The sequence below is a fragment of the Taudactylus pleione genome, unplaced genomic scaffold (assembly GCF_031769625.1).
Source record: "Taudactylus pleione unplaced genomic scaffold, aTauple2 ptg001127l, whole genome shotgun sequence".
Taxonomy (NCBI): domain Eukaryota; kingdom Metazoa; phylum Chordata; class Amphibia; order Anura; family Myobatrachidae; genus Taudactylus; species Taudactylus pleione.
This window is the reverse complement of record NW_028285528.1, coordinates 595,606-612,844: the sequence shown is the minus strand read 5'-3', so window position 1 is coordinate 612,844 and position 17,239 is coordinate 595,606.

Genomic DNA, 17,239 nt, shown 5'->3' with positions numbered 1-17,239 from the left:
CAGTGTAATGATGTGTTATATTGTTATTACCACCCACAGTCACACAGTATAATGATGTGTTATATTGTTATTACCTCCCACAGTTACACAGTATAATGATGTGTTATAGTGTTATTACCACCCACAGTTACACAGTATAATGACATGTTATATTGTTATTACACAGTCACACAGTATAATGACGTGTTATATTGTTATTACCTCCCACAGTCACACAGTATAATGACATGTTATATTGTTATTACCTCCCACAGTTACACAGTATAATAACATGTTATATTGTTATTACCTCCCACAGTCACTCAGTATAATGACATGTTATATTGTTTTTACACAGTCACTCAGTATAATGACGTGTTATATTGTTATTACCTCCCACAGTCACACAGTATAATGACGTGTTATATTGTTATTACACAGTCACTCAGTATAATGATGTGTTATATTGTTATTACCTCCCACAGTTACAAAGTATAATAACATGTTATATTGTTATTACCTCCCACAGTCACTCAATATAATGACATGTTATATTGTTATTACACAGTCTCTCAGTATAATGACGTGTTATATTGTTAATACCTCCCACTGTCACACAGTATAATAACATGTTATATTGTTATTACCTCCCACAGTCACTCAGTATAATGACATGTTATATTGTTATTACACAGTCACTCAGTATAATGATGTGTTATAATGTTATTACCTCCCACAGTCACACAGTATAATGATGTGTTATATTGTTATTACCTCCCACAGTCACTCAGTATAACGACATGTTATATTGTTATTACACAGTCACTCAGTGTAATGACGTGTTATATTGTTATTACCTCCCACAGTCACTCAGTATAATGATGTGTTATATTGTTATTACCTCCCACAGTCACTCAGTATAATGACGTGTTATATCGTTATTTCCTCCCACAGTCACACAGTATAATAACATGTTATATTGTTATTACCACCCACAGTTACACAGTATAATGACATGTTATAGTGTTATTACCACCCACAGTCACACAGTATAATGACATGTTATATTGTTATTACCACCCACAGTCACACAGTATAATGACATGTTATATTGTTATTACACAGTCACTCAGTATAATGACGTGTTATATTATTATTACCAACCACAGTCACACAGTATAATAACATGTTATATTGTTATTACACAGTCACACAGTATAATGACGTGTTATATTGTTATTACCTCCCACAGTCACACAGTATAATGATGTGTTATATTGTTATTACCACCCACAGTTACACAGTATAATGATGTGTTATAGTGTTATTACCACCCACAGTCACACAGTATAATGAAATGCTATATTGTTATTACACAGTCACTCAGCATAATGACGTTTTATATTGTTATTACCTCCCACAGTCACACAGTATAATGACATGTTATATTGTTATTACACAGTCACTCAGTATAATGACATGTTATATTGTTATTACCTCCCACAGTCACTCAGTATAATGACGTGTTATATTGTTATCACCCACAGTCACACAGTATAATGACATGTTATATTGTTATTACCTCCCACAGTCACACAGTATAATAACATGTTATATTGTTATTACCTCCCACAGTCACACAATATAATGACGTGTTATATTATTATTGCCACCCACAGTCACACAGTATAATAACATGTTATATTGTTATTACACAGTCACACAGTATAATGACGTGTTATATTGTTATTACCTCCCACAGTCACACAGTATAATGACGTGTTATATTATTATTACCACCCACAGTCACACGGTATAATAACATGTTATATTCTTATTACACAGTCACACAGTATAATGATGTGTTATATTGTTATTACCTCCCACAGTCACACAGTATAATGAGGTGTTATATTATTATTACCACCCACAGTCACACGGTATAATAACATGTTATATTGTTATTACACAGTCACACAGTATAATGACATGTTATATTGTTATTACCTCCCACAGTCACAGTATAGTGACATGTTATATTGTTATTAGCACCCACAGTCACTCAGTATAATGACATGTTATATTGTTATTATCACCCACAGTCACACAGTATAATGACGTGTTATATTGTTACTACCACCCAGAGTCACACAGTATAATGACGTGTTATATTGTTATTACCACCCACAGTCACACAGTATAATGACATGTTATATTGTTATTACCACCCACAGTCACACAGTATAATGACGTTATATTGTTATTACCTCCCACAGTCACACAGTATAATGACGTGTTATATTGTTATTACCACCCACAGTCACACAGTATAATGATGTGTTATATAGTTATTACCACCCACAGTCACACAGTATGATGATGTGTTATATAGTTATTACCACCCACAGTCACAGTATAATGACATGTTATAGTGTTATTACCACCCACAGTCACACAGTATAATGATGTGTTATATTGTTATTACACAGTCACTCAGTATAATGATGTGTTATATTGTTATTACCTCCCACAGTCATACAGTATAATGACGTGTTATATTGTTATTACCTCCCACAGTCACACAGTATAATGACGTGTTATATTGTTATTACCTCCCACAGTCACACAGTATAATGACGTGTTATATTGTTATTACCTCCCACAGTTACACAGTATAAAGACATGTTATATTATTATTCCCACCCAGAGTTACACAGTATAATGACGTGTTATATTGTTATTACCTCCCACAGTCACTCAGTATAATGACATGTTATATTGTTATTACCACCCACAGTCACACAGTATAATGACGTGTTATATTGTTATTACCACCCACAGTCACACAGTATAATGATGTGTTATATAGTTATTACCACCCACAGTTACACAGTATAATGATGTGTTATAGTGTTATTACCACCCACAGTCACACAGTATAATGACATGTTATATTGTTATTACACAGTCACACAGTATAATAACATGTTATATTGTTATTACCTCCCAGAGTCACTCAGTATAATGACATGTTATATTGTTATTACCACCCACAGTCACACAGTGTAATGATGTGTTATATTGTTATTACCACCCACAGTCACACAGTATAATGATGTGTTATATTGTTATTACCTCCCACAGTTACACAGTATAATGATGTGTTATAGTGTTATTACCACCCACAGTTACACAGTATAATGACATGTTATATTGTTATTACACAGTCACACAGTATAATGACGTGTTATATTGTTATTACCTCCCACAGTCACACAGTATAATGACATGTTATATTGTTATTACCTCCCACAGTTACACAGTATAATAACATGTTATATTGTTATTACCTCCCACAGTCACTCAGTATAATGACATGTTATATTGTTATTACACAGTCACTCAGTATAATGACGTGTTATATTGTTATTACCTCCCACAGTCACACAGTATAATGACGTGTTATATTGTTATTACACAGTCACTCAGTATAATGATGTGTTATATTGTTATTACCTCCCACAGTTACAAAGTATAATAACATGTTATATTGTTATTACCTCCCACAGTCACTCAATATAATGACATGTTATATTGTTATTACACAGTCTCTCAGTATAATGATGTGTTATATTGTTAATACCTCCCACTGTCACACAGTATAATAACATGTTATATTGTTATTACCTCCCACAGTCACTCAGTATAATGACATGTTATATTGTTATTACACAGTCACTCAGTATAATGATGTGTTATAATGTTATTACCTCCCACAGTCACACAGTATAATGATGTGTTATATTGTTATTACCTCCCACAGTCACTCAGTATAACGACATGTTATATTGTTATTACACAATCACTCAGTATAATGACGTGTTATATTGTTATTACCTCCCACAGTCACTCAGTATAATGACATGTTATATTGTTATTACACCGTCACTCAGTATAATGATGTGTTATATTGTTATTACCTCCCACAGTCACTCAGTATAATGACGTGTTATATTGTTATTACCTCCCACAGTCACTCAGTATAATGACGTGTTATATTGTTTTTACCTCCCACAGTCACTCAGTATAATGACGTGTTATATTGTTATAACACAGTCACTCAGTATAATGATGTGTTATATTGTTATTACCTCCCACAGTCATACAGTATAATGACGTGTTATATTGTTATTACACAGTCACTCAGTATAATGATGTGTTATATTGTTATTACCTCCCACAGTTACACAGTATAATAACATGTTATATTGTTATTACCTCCCACAGTCACTCAGTATAATGACATGTTATATTGTTATTAAACAGTCACTCAGTATAATGACGTGTTATATTGTTATTACCTCCCACAGTCACACAGTATAATAACATGTTATATTGTTATTACCTCCCACAGTCACTCAGTGTAATGACGTGTTATATTGTTAATACCTCCCACAGTCACTCAGTATAATGATGTGTTATATTGTTATTACCTCCCACAGTCACTCAGTATAATGACGTGTTATATCGTTATTTCCTCCCACAGTCACACAGTATAATAACATGTTATATTGTTATTACCACCCACAGTTACACAGTATAATGACATGTTATAGTGTTATTACCACCCACAGTCACACAGTATAATGACGTGTTATATTGTTATTACCTCCCACAGTCACACAGTATAATAACATGTTATATTGTTATTACCTCCCACAGTCACTCAGTGTAATGACGTGTTATATTGTTAATACCTCCCACAGTCACTCAGTATAATGATGTGTTATATTGTTATTACCTCCCACAGTCACTCAGTATAATGACGTGTTATATTGTTATTACCTCCCACAGTCACTCAGTATAATGACATGTTATATTGTTATTACCACCCACAGTCACACAGTATAATGACATGTTATATTGTTATTACACAGTCACACAGTATAATAACATGTTATATTGTTATTACCTCCCAGAGTCACACAGTGTAATGATGTGTTATATTGTTATTAGCACCCACAATCACACAGTATAATGACGTGTTATATTGTTATTACCTCCCACAGTCACACAGTATAATGACGTGTTATATTGTTATTACCTCCCACAGTTACACAGTATAATGAGATGTTATATTATTATTCCCACCCACAGTTACACAGTATAATGACATGTTATATTATTATTCACACCCACAGTTACACAGTATAATGACGTGTTATATTGTTATTACCTCCCACAGTCACTCAGTATAATGACATGTTATATTGTTATTACCTCCCACAGTCACTCAGTATAATGACGTGTTATATTGTTATCACCCACAGTCACACAGTATAATGACATGTTATATTGTTATTACCTCCCACAGTCACACAGTATAATAACATGTTATATTGTTATTACCTCCCACAGTCACACAATATAATGACGTGTTATATTATTATTGCCACCCACAGTCACACAGTATAATAACTTGTTATATTGTTATTACACAGTCACACAGTATAATGACGTGTTATATTGTTATTACCTCCCACAGTCACACAGTATAATGACGTGTTATATTATTATTACCACCCACAGTCACACGGTATAATAACATGTTATATTGTTATTACACAGTCACACAGTATAATGACGTGTTATATTGTTATTACCTCCCACAGTCACACAGTATAATGACGTGTTATATTATTATTACCACCCACAGTCACACGGTATAATAACATGTTATATTCTTATTACACAGTCACACAGTATAATGACGTGTTATATTGTTATTACCTCCCACAGTCACACAGTATAATGAGGTGTTATATTATTATTACCACTCACAGTCACACGGTATAATAACATGTTATATTGTTAATACACAGTCACACAGTATAATGACATGTTATATTGTTATTACCTCCCACAGTCACAGTATAGTGACATGTTATATTGTTATTAGCACCCACAGTCACAAAGTATAATGACATGTTATATTGTTATTACCTCCCACAGTCACAGTATAGTGACATGATATATTGTTATTAGCACCCACAGTCACTCAGTATAATGACATGTTATATTGTTATTATCACCCACAGTCACACAGTATAATGACGTGTTATATTGTTACTACCACCCAGAGTCACACAGTATAATGACGTGTTATATTGTTATTACCACCCACAGTCACACAGTATAATGACATGTTATATTGTTATTACCACCCACAGTCACACAGTATAATGACGTTATATTGTTATTACCTCCCACAGTCACACAGTATAATGACGTGTTATATTGTTATTACCACCCACAGTCATACAGTATAATGACGTGTTATATTGTTATTACCTCCCACAGTCACACAGTATAATGACGTGTTATATTGTTATTACCTCCCACAGTTACACAGTATAAAAACATGTTATATTATTATTCCCACCCACAGTCACACAGTGTAATGAAATGTTATATTGTTATTACCACCCACAGTCACACAGTGTAATGATGTGTTATATTGTTATTACCACCCACAATCACACAGTATAATGATGTGTTATATAGTTATTACCTCCCACAGTTACACAGTATAATGATGTGTTATAGTGTTATTACCACCCACAGTCACACAGTATAATGATGTGTTATATTGTTATTACACAGTCACTCAGTATAATGATGTGTTATATTGTTATTACCTCCCACAGTCACACAGTATAATGACATGTTATATTGTTATTACACAGTCACTCAGTATAATGATGTGTTATATTGTTATTACCTCCCACAGTTACACAGTATAATGATGTGTTATAGTGTTATTACCACCCACAGTCACACAGTATAATGATGTGTTATATTGTTATTACACAGTCACTCAGTGTAATGATGTGTTATATTGTTATTACCACCCACAATCACACAGTATAATGATGTGTTATATAGTTATTACCTCCCACAGTTACACAGTATAATGATGTGTTATAGTGTTATTACCACCCACAGTCATACAGTATAATGACGTGTTATATTGTTATTACCTCCCACAGTCACACAGTATAATGACGTGTTATATTGTTATTACCTCCCACAGTCACACAGTATAATGACGTGTTATATTGTTATTACCTCCCACAGTTACACAGTATAATGAGATGTTATATTATTATTCCCACCCACAGTTACACAGTATAATGACATGTTATATTATTATTCACACCCACAGTTACACAGTATAATGACCTGTTATATTGTTATTACCTCCCACAGTCACTCAGTATAATGACATGTTATATTGTTATTACCACCCACAGTCACACAGTATAATGACATGTTATATTGTTATTACACAGTCACACAGTATAATAACATGTTATATTGTTATTACCTCCCAGAGTCACTCAGTATAATGACATGTTATATTGTTATTACCACCCACAGTCACACAGTGTAATGATGTGTTATATTGTTATTAGCACCCACAATCACACAGTATAATGATGTGTTATATAGTTATTACCTCCCACAGTTACACAGTATAATGATGTGTTATAGTGTTATTACCACCCACAGTCACACAGTATAATGATGTGTTATATTGTTATTACACAGTCACTCAGTATAATGATGTGTTATATTGTTATTACCTCCCACAGTCATACAGTATAATGACGTGTTATATTGTTATTACCTCCCACAGTCACACAGTATAATGACGTGTTATATTGTTATTACCTCCCACAGTCACACAGTATAATGACGTGTTATATTGTTATTACCTCCCACAGTTACACAGTATAATGACATGTTATATTATTATTCCCACCCACAGTTACACAGTATAATGACATGTTATATTATTATTCACACCCACAGTTACACAGTATAATGATGTGTTATATTGTTATTACCTCCCACAGTCACTCAGTATAATTACATGTTATATTGTTATTACCACCCACAGTCACACAGTATAATGACGTGTTATATTGTTATTACCACCCACAGTCACACAGTATAATGATGTGTTATATAGTTATTACCACCCACAGTTACACAGTATAATGATGTGTTATAGTGTTATTACCACCCACAGTCACACAGTATAATGACATGTTATATTGTTATTACACAGTCACACAGTATAATAACATGTTATATTGTTATTACCTCCCAGAGTCACTCAGTATAATGACATGTTATATTGTTATTACCACCCACAGTCACACAGTATAATGACGTGTTATATTATTATTACCACCCACAGTCACACGGTATAATAACATGTTATATTGTTATTACACAGTCACACAGTATAATGACGTGTTATATTGTTATTACCTCCCACAGTCACACAGTATAATGACGTGTTATATTGTTATTACCACCCACAGTCACACAGTATAATGACGTGTTATATTGTTATTACCACCCACAGTCACACAGTATAATGATGTGTTATATAGTTATTACCACCCACAGTTACACAGTATAATGATGTGTTATAGTGTTATTACCACCCACAGTCACACAGTATAATGACATGTTATATTGTTATTACACAGTCACACAGTATAATAACATGTTATATTGTTATTACCTCCCAGAGTCACTCAGTATAATGACATGTTATATTGTTATTACCACCCACAGTCACACAGTATAATGATGTGTTATATTGTTATTACCACCCACAGTCACACAGTATAATGATGTGTTATATAGTTATTACCTCCCACAGTTACACAGTATAATGATGTGTTATAGTGTTATTACCACCCACAGTCACACAGTATAATGACATGTTATATTGTTATTACACAGTCACACAGTATAATGACGTGTTATATTGTTATTACCTCCCACAGTCACACAGTATAATGACATGTTATATTGTTATTACCTCCCACAGTTACACAGTATAATAACATGTTATATTGTTATTACCTCCCACAGTCACTCAGTATAATGACATGTTATATTGTTATTACACAGTCACTCAGTATAATGATGTGTTATATTGTTATTTCCTCCCACAGTCACACAGTATAATGACGTGTTATATTGTTATTACACAGTCACTCAGTATAATGATGTGTTGTATTGTTATTACCTCCCACAGTTACACAGTATAATAACATGTTATATTGTTATTACCTCCCACAGTCACTCAGTATAATGACATGTTATATTGTTATTACACAGTCACTCAGTATAATGACGTGTTATATTGTTATTACCTCCCACAGTCACACAGTATAATAACATGTTATATTGTTATTACCTCCCACAGTCACTCAGTATAATGACATGTTATATTGTTATTACACAGTTACACAGTATAATGATGTGTTATAGTGTTATTACCACCCACAGTCACACAGTATAATGACATGTTATATTGTTATTACACAGTCACACAGTATAATGACGTGTTATATTGTTATTACCTCCCACAGTCACACAGTATAATGACATGTTATATTGTTATTACCTCCCACAGTTACACAGTATAATAACATGTTATATTGTTATTACCTCCCACAGTCACTCAGTATAATGACATGTTATATTGTTATTACACAGTCACACAGTATAATGATGTGTTATATTGTTATTACCTCCCACAGTCACATAGTATAATGAGGTGTTATATTATTATTACCACCCACAGTCACACGGTATAATAACATGTTATATTGTTATTACACAGTCACACAGTATAATGACATGTTATATTGTTATTACCTCCCACAGTCACAGTATAGTGACATGTTATATTGTTATTAGCACCCACAGTCACAATGTATAATGACATGTTATATTGTTATTACCTCCCACAGTCACAGTATAGTGACATGTTATATTGTTATTAGCACCCACAGTCACTCAGTATAATGACATGTTATATTGTTATTATCACCCACAGTCACACAGTATAATGACGTGTTATATTGTTACTACCACCCAGAGTCACACAGTATAATGACGTGTTATATTGTTATTACCACCCACAGTCACACAGTATAATGACATGTTATATTGTTATTACCACCCACAGTCACACAGTATAATGACGTTATATTGTTATTACCTCCCACAGTCACACAGTATAATGACGTGTTATATTGTTATTACCACCCACAGTCACACAGTATAATGATGTGTTATATAGTTATTACCACCCACAGTCACACAGTATGATGATGTGTTATATAATTATTACCACCCACAGTCACAGTATAATGACATGTTATAGTGTTATTACCACCCACAGTCACACAGTATAATGATGTGTTATATTGTTATTACACAGTCACTCAGTATAATGATGTGTTATATTGTTATTACCTCCCACAGTCATACAGTATAATGACGTGTTATATTGTTATTACCTCCCACAGTCACACAGTATAATGACGTGTTATATTGTTATTACCTCCCACAGTCACACAGTATAATGACGTGTTATATTGTTATTACCTCCCACAGTTACACAGTATAAAGACATGTTATATTATTATTCCCACCCACAGTTACACAGTATAATGACGTGTTATATTGTTATTACCTCCCACAGTCACTCAGTATAATGACATGTTATATTGTTATTACCACCCACAGTCACACAGTATAATGACGTGTTATATTGTTATTACCACCCACAGTCACACAGTATAATGATGTGTTATATAGTTATTACCACCCACAGTTACACAGTATAATGATATGTTATAGTGTTATTACCACCCACAGTCACACAGTATAATGACATGTTATATTGTTATTACACAGTCACACAGTATAATAACATGTTATATTGTTATTACCTCCCAGAGTCACTCAGTATAATGACATGTTATATTGTTATTACCACCCACAGTCACACAGTGTAATGATGTGTTATATTGTTATTACCACCCACAGTCACACAGTATAATGATGTGTTATATTGTTATTACCTCCCACAGTTACACAGTATAATGATGTGTTATAGTGTTATTACCACCCACAGTTACACAGTATAATGACATGTTATATTGTTATTACACAGTCACACAGTATAATGACGTGTTATATTGTTATTACCTCCCACAGTCACACAGTATAATGACATGTTATATTGTTATTACCTCCCACAGTTACACAGTATAATAACATGTTATATTGTTATTACCTCCCACAGTCACTCAGTATAATGACATGTTATATTGTTATTACACAGTCACTCAGTATAATGACGTGTTATATTGTTATTACCTCCCACAGTCACACAGTATAATGACGTGTTATATTGTTATTACACAGTCACTCAGTATAATGATGTGTTATATTGTTATTACCTCCCACAGTTACAAAGTATAATAACATGTTATATTGTTATTACCTCCCACAGTCACTCAATATAATGACATGTTATATTGTTATTACACAGTCACTCAGTATAATGACGTGTTATATTGTTAATACCTCCCACTGTCACACAGTATAATAACATGTTATATTGTTATTACCTCCCACAGTCACTCAGTATAATGACATGTTATATTGTTATTACACAGTCACTCAGTATAATGATGTGTTATAATGTTATTACCTCCCACAGTCACACAGTATAATGATGTGTTATATTGTTATTACCTCCCACAGTCACTCAGTATAACGACATGTTATATTGTTATTACACAGTCACTCAGTATAATGACGTGTTATATTGTTATTACCTCCCACAGTCACTCAGTATAATGACATGTTATATTGTTATTACACCGTCACTCAGTATAATGATGTGTTATATTGTTATTACCTCCCACAGTCACTCAGTATAATGACGTATTATATTGTTATTACCTCCCACAGTCACTCAGTATAATGACGTGTTATATTGTTTTACCTCCCACAGTCACTCAGTATAATGACGTGTTATATTGTTATAACACAGTCACTCAGTATAATGATGTGTTATATTGTTATTACCTCCCACAGTCACACAGTATAATGACGTGTTATATTGTTATTACACAGTCACTCAGTATAATGATGTGTTATATTGTTATTACCTCCCACAGTTACACAGTATAATAACATGTTATATTGTTATTACCTCCCACAGTCACTCAGTATAATGACATGTTATATTGTTATTAAACAGTCACTCAGTATAATGACGTGTTATATTGTTATTACCTCCCACAGTCACACAGTATAATAACATGTTATATTGTTATTACCTCCCACAGTCACTCAGTGTAATGACGTGTTATATTGTTATTACCTCCCACAGTCACTCAGTATAATGATGTGTTATATTGTTATTACCTCCCACAGTCACTCAGTATAATGACGTGTTATATCGTTATTTCCTCCCACAGTCACACAGTATAATAACATGTTATATTGTTATTACCACCCACAGTTACACAGTATAATGACATGTTATAGTGTTATTACCACCCACAGTCACACAGTATAATGACATGTTATATTGTTATTACCACCCACAGTCACACAGTATAATGACATGTTATATTGTTATTACACAGTCACTCAGTATAATGACGTGTTATATTATTATTACCACCCACAGTCACACAGTATAATAACATGTTATATTGTTATTACACAGTCACACAGTATAATGACGTGTTATATTGTTATTACCTCCCACAGTCACACAGTATAATGATGTGTTATATTGTTATTACCACCCACAGTTACACAGTATAATGATGTGTTATAGTGTTATTACCACCCAGAGTCACACAGTATAATGAAGTGCTATATTGTTATTACACAGTCACTCAGCATAATGATGTTTTATATTGTTATTACCTCCCACAGTCACACAGTATAATGACATGTTATATTGTTATTACACAGTCACTCAGTATAATGACATGTTATATTGTTATTACCTCCCACAGTCACTCAGTATAATGACGTGTTATATTGTTATCACCCACAGTCACACAGTATAATGACATGTTATATTGTTATTACCTCCCACAGTCACACAGTATAATAACATGTTATATTGTTATTACCTCCCACAGTCACACAATATAATGACGTGTTATATTATTATTGCCACCCACAGTCACACAGTATAATAACATGTTATATTGTTATTACACAGTCACACAGTATAATGACGTGTTATATTGTTATTACCTCCCACAGTCACACAGTATAATGACGTGTTATATTATTATTACCACCCACAGTCACACGGTATAATAACATGTTATATTCTTATTACACAGTCACACAGTATAATGATGTGTTATATTGTTATTACCTCCCACAGTCACACAGTATAATGAGGTGTTATATTATTATTACCACCCACAGTCACACGGTATAATAACATGTTATATTGTTATTACACAGTCACACAGTATAATGACATGTTATATTGTTATTACCTCCCACAGTCACAGTATAGTGACATGTTATATTGTTATTAGCACCCACAGTCACAATGTATAATGACATGTTATATTGTTATTACCTCCCACAGTCACAGTATAGTGACATGTTATATTGTTATTAGCACCCACAGTCACTCAGTATAATGACATGTTATATTGTTATTATCACCCACAGTCACACAGTATAATGACGTGTTATATTGTTACTACCACCCAGAGTCACACAGTATAATGACGTGGTATATTGTTATTACCACCCACAGTCACACAGTATAATGACATGTTATATTGTTATTACCACCCACAGTCACACAGTATAATGACGTTATATTGTTATTACCTCCCACAGTCACACAGTATAATGACGTGTTATATTGTTATTACCACCCACAGTCACACAGTATAATGATGTGTTATATAGTTATTACCACCCACAGTCACACAGTATGATGATGTGTTATATAGTTATTACCACCCACAGTCACAGTATAATGACATGTTATAGTGTTATTACCACCCACAGTCACACAGTATAATGATGTGTTATATTGTTATTACACAGTCACTCAGTATAATGATGTGTTATATTGTTATTACCTCCCACAGTCATACAGTATAATGACGTGTTATATTGTTATTACCTCCCACAGTCACACAGTATAATGACGTGTTATATTGTTATTACCTCCCACAGTCACACAGTATAATGACGTGTTATATTGTTATTACCTCCCACAGTTACACAGTATAAAGACATGTTATATTATTATTCCCACCCACAGTTACACAGTATAATGACGTGTTATATTGTTATTACCTCCCACAGTCACTCAGTATAATGACATGTTATATTGTTATTACCACCCACAGTCACACAGTATAATGACGTGTTATATTGTTATTACCACCCACAGTCACACAGTATAATGATGTGTTATATAGTTATTACCACCCACAGTTACACAGTATAATGATGTGTTATAGTGTTATTACCACCCACAGTCACACAGTATAATGACATGTTATATTGTTATTACACAGTCACACAGTATAATAACATGTTATATTGTTATTACCTCCCAGAGTCACTCAGTATAATGACATGTTATATTGTTATTACCACCCACAGTCACACAGTGTAATGATGTGTTATATTGTTATTACCACCCACAGTCACACAGTATAATGATGTGTTATATTGTTATTACCTCCCACAGTTACACAGTATAATGATGTGTTATAGTGTTATTACCACCCACAGTTACACAGTATAATGACATGTTATATTGTTATTACACAGTCACACAGTATAATGACGTGTTATATTGTTATTACCTCCCACAGTCACACAGTATAATGACATGTTATATTGTTATTACCTCCCACAGTTACACAGTATAATAACATGTTATATTGTTATTACCTCCCACAGTCACTCAGTATAATGACATGTTATATTGTTTTTACACAGTCACTCAGTATAATGACGTGTTATATTGTTATTACCTCCCACAGTCACACAGTATAATGACGTGTTATATTGTTATTACACAGTCACTCAGTATAATGATGTGTTATATTGTTATTACCTCCCACAGTTACAAAGTATAATAACATGTTATATTGTTATTACCTCCCACAGTCACTCAATATAATGACATGTTATATTGTTATTACACAGTCTCTCAGTATAATGACGTGTTATATTGTTAATACCTCCCACTGTCACACAGTATAATAACATGTTATATTGTTATTACCTCCCACAGTCACTCAGTATAATGACATGTTATATTGTTATTACACAGTCACTCAGTATAATGATGTGTTATAATGTTATTACCTCCCACAGTCACACAGTATAATGATGTGTTATATTGTTATTACCTCCCACAGTCACTCAGTATAACGACATGTTATATTGTTATTACACAGTCACTCAGTGTAATGACGTGTTATATTGTTATTACCTCCCACAGTCACTCAGTATAATGATGTGTTATATTGTTATTACCTCCCACAGTCACTCAGTATAATGACGTGTTATATCGTTATTTCCTCCCACAGTCACACAGTATAATAACATGTTATATTGTTATTACCACCCACAGTTACACAGTATAATGACATGTTATAGTGTTATTACCACCCACAGTCACACAGTATAATGACATGTTATATTGTTATTACCACCCACAGTCACACAGTATAATGACATGTTATATTGTTATTACACAGTCACTCAGTATAATGACGTGTTATATTATTATTACCAACCACAGTCACACAGTATAATAACATGTTATATTGTTATTACACAGTCACACAGTATAATGACGTGTTATATTGTTATTACCTCCCACAGTCACACAGTATAATGATGTGTTATATTGTTATTACCACCCACAGTTACACAGTATAATGATGTGTTATAGTGTTATTACCACCCACAGTCACACAGTATAATGAAATGCTATATTGTTATTACACAGTCACTCAGCATAATGACGTTTTATATTGTTATTACCTCCCACAGTCACACAGTATAATGACATGTTATATTGTTATTACACAGTCACTCAGTATAATGACATGTTATATTGTTATTACCTCCCACAGTCACTCAGTATAATGACGTGTTATATTGTTATCACCCACAGTCACACAGTATAATGACATGTTATATTGTTATTACCTCCCACAGTCACACAGTATAATAACATGTTATATTGTTATTACCTCCCACAGTCACACAATATAATGACGTGTTATATTATTATTGCCACCCACAGTCACACAGTATAATAACATGTTATATTGTTATTACACAGTCACACAGTATAATGACGTGTTATATTGTTATTACCTCCCACAGTCACACAGTATAATGACGTGTTATATTATTATTACCACCCACAGTCACACGGTATAATAACATGTTATATTCTTATTACACAGTCACACAGTATAATGATGTGTTATATTGTTATTACCTCCCACAGTCACACAGTATAATGAGGTGTTATATTATTATTACCACCCACAGTCACACGGTATAATAACATGTTATATTGTTATTACACAGTCACACAGTATAATGACATGTTATATTGTTATTACCTCCCACAGTCACAGTATAGTGACATGTTATATTGTTATTAGCACCCACAGTCACTCAGTATAATGACATGTTATATTGTTATTATCACCCACAGTCACACAGTATAATGACGTGTTATATTGTTACTACCACCCAGAGTCACACAGTATAATGACGTGTTATATTGTTATTACCACCCACAGTCACACAGTATAATGACATGTTATATTGTTATTACCACCCACAGTCACACAGTATAATGACGTTATATTGTTATTACCTCCCACAGTCACACAGTATAATGACGTGTTATATTGTTATTACCACCCACAGTCACACAGTATAATGATGTGTTATATAGTTATTACCACCCACAGTCACACAGTATGATGATGTGTTATATAGTTATTACCACCCACAGTCACAGTATAATGACATGTTATAGTGTTATTACCACCCACAGTCACACAGTATAATGATGTGTTATATTGTTATTACACAGTCACTCAGTATAATGATGTGTTATATTGTTATTACCTCCCACAGTCATACAGTATAATGACGTGTTATATTGTTATTACCTCCCACAGTCACACAGTATAATGACGTGTTATATTGTTATTACCTCCCACAGTCACACAGTATAATGACGTGTTATATTGTTATTACCTCCCACAGTTACACAGTATAAAGACATGTTATATTATTATTCCCACCCAGAGTTACACAG